Here is a 6,269-nt window from a genome sequence, read left to right as displayed (position 1 = left end):
GATGTCAACAAACTTAAGCATTTTTGCCTTAGTAGGTGAAAAGGGACATCGCCTTTTATTTTGGTTTAGAATTCTGTGATTATGAGTTGTGCATCTTTTTGCATGTTTATTGACTGTATCTATTTCTTTTGTAGCAAACGACTTTTTTTAGCCAGTTTTCCTTTTTCCATCTTATTTTTTAAATTTTTTAAAAAAATTTATTTATTTTTGAGAGAGAGAGAGAGAGAGTGAGAGGGGCAGAGAGAGAGGGAGAGAGAGAGAGAATCCCAAGCAGGCTCCGTACTGTCAGCACGGAGCCCGACGTGGGGCTTGAACTCACGAACTGTGAGATCATGACCCGAGCCAAAACCAGTCAGCTGCTTAACCGACTGAGTCACCCAGGTGCCCCTTTTATCCGTCTTATTGATTTGTGTGAATGCTTATAAATTAAGGAATTTAACTATGGGTCATGTGGCGTACCATATCCTATCATGTTACAAATAATGTTTTGTCCAGAAATGTGTTTACGTTTCACTTAGTTACACGTGTCTATCTTTTCCTTTATAGATTTGGGTTTGGATTTTGGCTTAGAATGGCCTTCCCTCACTCCAAGATTATAAAAATAAATCCACTGGAGAAGTATTTTGGTGTGAGAAGTGAGGTGGGGATCCAGCTTTCTTTTTTTTTTCTTTTTACATAAAGACAAGCTAGTTGTCCCCACACTATTTTTTTTTTTTTTAGTAATTCCTCTCTCCACACTTATTTATAATGTCATCTTTCTAAAAAGTTAAATTACCATATACATGAGGATTATTTCTGCACTTTCTAGTCTGTTCTATTTGTCTAGCTGTTGGTGGTTTCTTCGGTACCAAACTTAAAAATTTTTTTTTATTAAAAATTTTTTTTTCAACATTTAGTTTTGTTTTTTTTTTTTAATTTTTTTTTAACGTTTTATTTATTTTTGAGACAGAGAGAGACAGAGCATGAACGGGGGAGGGGCAGAGAGAGAGGGAGACACAGAATCGGAAGCAGGCTCCAGGCTCTGAGCCATCAGCCCAGAGCCCGACACAGGGCTCGAACTCACGGACCGCGAGATCATGACCTGAGCTGAAGTCAGACGCTTAACCAACTGAGCCACCCAGGCGCCCCTCAACATTTAGTTTTGAGAGACAGAGAGAGACAGAGAATGAGCAGGGGATGGGGAGAGAGAGGGAGACACAGAATCTGAAGCAGGCTCCAGGCTCTGAGCTGTCAGTCCGGAGCCTGACACGGGGCTCGAACTCGCAGACCGAGAGATCATGACCTGAACCCAAGTGTTTTATGTACAAAGTGAGTTTCTTCTAGCTGGCCTACAGTTAAGTCTTGCTTTTTTTTTTTTTTTTTTAAGTTTATTTATTTATCTTGAGACAGAGACAAAGCACAAGTGGGGGGGGGACAGAGAGAGAGAGGGAGAGAGAGAGCCTCACTGCCAGCTCAGAGCCCAGTGTGGGGCTGTGTCTCAAACCGCGAGACCATGGTCAAGAGCCAGATGCTCAAACGACTGAGCCACCCAGGAGCCCCCAAGTCTTGCTTTTTAAATCAGTCTGACAATCCCTTACAATTGGCGGATTTAGTCTATTTACTTTTTATAAAAACAACTTTACTGAGATATAATTTACACACCATAAAACCTCTTCATGTAAACTGTACAACTCAATGGCTTGTAGTCTATTCAGAGACTGAATAGTAGCATTTTTAGTAGATTCACAGAGATTAGTATATTCAACAGAGGGTGTAAAACCATCACCATAATCTAATTTTAGATCATTGTCATCACCTTCAAAAGAAAGCTGGTACCCATTAGCTTTCACTCCTCACCTCCATTCCCCCAACCTAGGCAACCACACCTTTTTCTGTCTCTGTAAATTTGCTTATTCTGGATTTTTCCTATTAATGGAATCATACAATAATTGGTCTTTTATGACTGACTTCTTTCACTTAGCATCACGTTTTCAGGTTCTTCCAGGTTGTGGCATATATCAGTACTTCATTTCTTTTTATTACTTGATAGTATTCCGTGGGGCACCTGGGTGGCTCAGTTGGTTAAGTGTCCGACTTTGGCTCAGTTCATGATCCCGAGGTTCGCGAGTTCGAGCCCTGCGTTGGGCTCTGTGCTGACAGCTCAGAGCTTGGAGTCTGCTTCGAATTCTGTGTCTCCCTCTCTCTCTGCCCCTCTGCCCCACTCTCGAAAATAAATATTGAAAAAAGTCAAAAGAAATTCCATTGCATGGTGATGCCCCTTTACATTCACCCATTTACCAACTGATAGACATTGGGTTTTTTCCACTTTGGGGCTATTGCAAATAATGCTGCTTGAACATTCTTGTACAAATTCTGTGTTTTCATTTTCATCTCTCTTAGGCACATGTCTAGGAGTGGAGTTGCTGGCTCATATGGTAACTTTAGGTTTAACCTTTTGTTCACCTTCATTTTTCAAACATATTAAGAAAATCATGTACGGATCCATCTATGGACTTAATATTAATTTTCACTTTTTATTATGTTAATATATTACTTTACATGGAGTTACAGTAATAGATTTACTAACGGTAGGCCACTTAATTTCCAAATATTAAGCCACGTTTAGAGTATACTGTACTTGATAATGATGTATTATTCTTTTGGTGTTCTGGTGAAATTGTCAGTTCATGCAGTTTTCAGGAATAAGTGAGATAGGTTTCTGGGGTTGGGTTTCTTTGTTTTTTGCTTTCTTCATCAGGTTTTTATCTCAGTGCTGTGTTTGCTTCATAAAAAGAATTCTGAAGACTTCCTTCTGTTTCTATGTTTTAGAAGAGGTTAAGGTATCTGTTTAGGTGGTTAAATTCTGCAGCACTATCTGGTGCTTTTTGAAGGAGCAATTTTTTGACAACTCCACTCTATTTTTTTTTTAACTTTAACTAGGCTCCACGCCCAAATGCGGGGTTTGAACTCATGACCCTGAGATTGAGAGCGAGAGTCGCAAGCTCTGCTGACTGCGTCAGCCACGTGCCCCAACAACTCCACTCTATTGAAATGGGTCTGTTAATAGCTCTCTCTCCTCCGGGATAATTTAGGTAATTTGCATAATGATAATAATAAACTGGGTTTCTGGACCAATCAAGTCCTCTGGGTGCAGTGACAGCATCAAGCTCTTAATACCCCATGGGGCACCTGGGTGGCTCAGTCGGTTGAGCGTCCAACTCTTGGTTTCAGCCCAGGTCATGGTCTCACTGTTCATGGGAACATGAACTTGGGCTCTGTGCTTCTTGGGATTCTCTCTCCCTCTCTGCCCCTCCCCTTGGTGTGCACCTGCTCTCTCTCTCTCTCTCACTTTTGAGATCTTTAAAAAAGATCCTAACACTCCAGGAATCATACTGTTATGTATTTTTGTGTCTGCCTTCTTCCATTCGACATAATGTATTTTTGACATTCACCTGTGTTGTTGCATGGTGAGGATAATCTTCGAAGAGGAGTTTCTTTTTAAGGATGATACTCCCATGTGGATACACCACAATTTATCCGTTCACTTATTGAAGGACATCTGGATTGTTCTCCATTTTTTATTATTATGAATAAAGATGCATTGGATTCTTGTACAGCTGTTGTAGCCACATGATTTTATATCTCTCGGATGAACACGTAGGGCTAGAATTGCTGGATCACAAGGTAGATGCATGTTCAATTTTTCAACGAAGCTGCCAGTTTTCCTAAGTGGTCGTACCATGTTGTACTCACATGGCAGTTGGAGAGTTCCAGGTGCCCAGCGTTCTCACCACCTTACCTGTACTTTTCCCTTTCATCCTCCAGTGCATGGATAGTGCTACCTGCTGGCGGCTGGTGCATTTCCCTCTGACAAACGATATGGGATGAGCACTTTCTTTTACGCTTATTGGCTATTTATATATTTTCTTTTGTGAAGTATGCGTTCACATTTTTGCTTGTGTGTGTGTGTGTGTGTGTGTGTGTGTGTGTGTGTGTGTGTTGGCTGTGTGATTTGCCTTTTTATTACTGAGTTGCAGGGGTTCTTTATTCCAGGTACAGGTCCTTTGTCAGATATATCTGCTCTGAATAGTTCCTCTCAGTCCGTGGCTTGATAGTGCTTTTTGATAAACAGAAGTTTTAAATTCACATGAGTTCCATTTATCAATTTTTTTTTTTAGTGTCTCTCTTGCTTATGTCCTTTCTAAGAAATCTTGATCTACCAAAAGATGGAGAAGATAGTCTCCTATGTTTTCTTCTTGAAGATTTATCAATTCAGTTTATGCTTAGGACTATGGTCCGTCTGAAATTGAACTTTGCGGTGTGAAGTAAGGATTGCAGTCCCCCCCCCCGACACACACACACACACACACACACACACACACACACACATGAATACCCAGTTGTACCAGCATCATTTGTTGGTGTGCTCATAAAAAATCATTTGACTCTATATCGGATGGCCCTTGGTATCTCTCCAACACAGCTCTCTGGTAAAAATGTGTCTGCGCAGTCTTTCTGTACTCAAAGTGAATACCCAGCACAAGGAGCATCACACCACCTAGGAGCTTGTTAGAAATGCAGACTCCAGCCCCATTCCAGTCCTATACAACCTCCAGATGATTCACAGGCACATTACATTTTGAGAAAGAACCACTGGTGTAGATCATTTTTGATGAAGGTGGGGGAAATGTCATCATGACACTCCACCGCGGACAGCCTCCCTATATCCTACTGCAGGCTGCGGGGTCCTGGGAACTCATTTCCTCTTCTTACACGCTAGGCTTACTCTCAGAAGCAATCTCAGGGTCCACCACTCCCGACAAGTGCTGCGGCGCGTTCTTTGCTGCTGGGAGACAGGGGAGGGAACTCACTCGCCTACTCCTCACCCTCTTAATACCCACAGCCACCTGCTCACTCACCCAGCAGCTTCTGCCCTCTCCTCCATACACATCCTTCCACCCTTAAACCTCAGTTTCTTCGGTTACAGAGCCCAGATAATAATGGTGTCTATCTCAGGGGCTGATATGATGCAAAGCGATCTAAGGAGCACCTGGGCATAGAGACAGCACAATAAAAGTCAGTGATCTTCACGGCCATTTCACAGTGCCTGTCGCCCAGAAGTCCCAGCATACAAGCTGCCTCCGCGCCCCCCGCCCCCACCGCCCCGCAGCCCCACCCCCTACACCGGGGCAGAATTGAGCCTGGCTGTCTTCCCAGCTCGACTTCTCCTCCCTCCCTTCTCCGCGCCCCCTGGGCACGGTGCACCGATAAATCTTTCCCAGCACGCTGCATTGTTACAGCCACTTGCCCTCGCGTCTGACTGTCCCCGGTCCGGCCTAGGAGTTCCTTAAATCCAGGCTGTCTGTCTCGGTCGTCTTTGAACCCCCAGCCTCCCCGCACAGTGCCTGGTACTTGGAGAGCACTCCATAAATGTTTGCGATATTGAATAATACGTGAAGCAAGCGTCCAGCCCTCAACTCGCGGCGGTGGGGGATGTGCGGGCGGTGGGGGCAGAAGGGAGAGCTGGCCGCGTGCCGGGTAGAAGGACACAGGCGCGGGCTCCTCGGGGCTCGGTGGGTGGGCACCCGGTGGGGGTATACGAGGCCCGAGAGCGGAGCCCGGGTCCGCAGAGGACCGGCGGGGCCGGGCGCCCAGGCTCCCCGCGCTCCTCCCCCCGCCCCCTCCCGCGCCCCCTTCCCCCGCCTCCTCCCGCGCCCCGCCCGCTCCGGCTCCGCCACCCCCGCCCTGCGCGGCCGCGGCAGGGAGGGGCCGGGGAGGCGGAGCCAGCCGCGGCCGAGGCTCCGGGCACCCGCGCGGCTCCCGGCGGTGGAGCGGAGATCCCGGCGCGCCCAGGTAGGAACCCCCGCGGGGAACGGACCCGGGAGCGGGGCGGCGGCGGGAGGGGCGCGGCGGGGGGCGGGGAGGCTGGGCCGAGCCCCGCCCCTCGTGCGCGCTGCTGCCTCGCGGCCCCCCGAGCTCCCCGCCTGGGGGAGGGGGCGCCGCGTCCCCGCCCCTCGGCCCCCGGCCCACTCCCCGCGCTCGCCACCCCCCCCCCCCACGGCGGTGCGCCGCGCTCCTTTCCCGCCGCTCGGCATTCTCCCGACCGCCCCCGAGCGGCCCCTGGGGCTCGCCTCCCCTTCGGCCAGCCGCGCTCCTTGTTCGTCCCACAGGTTCCTTCCGAAAGCGAGCTGGAGTGCGTGGCTGGCCGCCTCGGGGAGTTGGGGAGGGGGGGGGGCACGGCTAGAAGGAACCGGAGGGTGAGTCTGGATGGAGGTGGGGGGGGCGCGGTG

This window comes from Panthera leo, chromosome E1 (assembly GCF_018350215.1).
Source record: "Panthera leo isolate Ple1 chromosome E1, P.leo_Ple1_pat1.1, whole genome shotgun sequence".
In the NCBI taxonomy this organism is placed as follows: Eukaryota; Metazoa; Chordata; class Mammalia; order Carnivora; family Felidae; genus Panthera; species Panthera leo.
The sequence above is the reverse complement of the archived record's forward strand: the minus strand, read 5'-3'. Positions refer to the sequence as shown.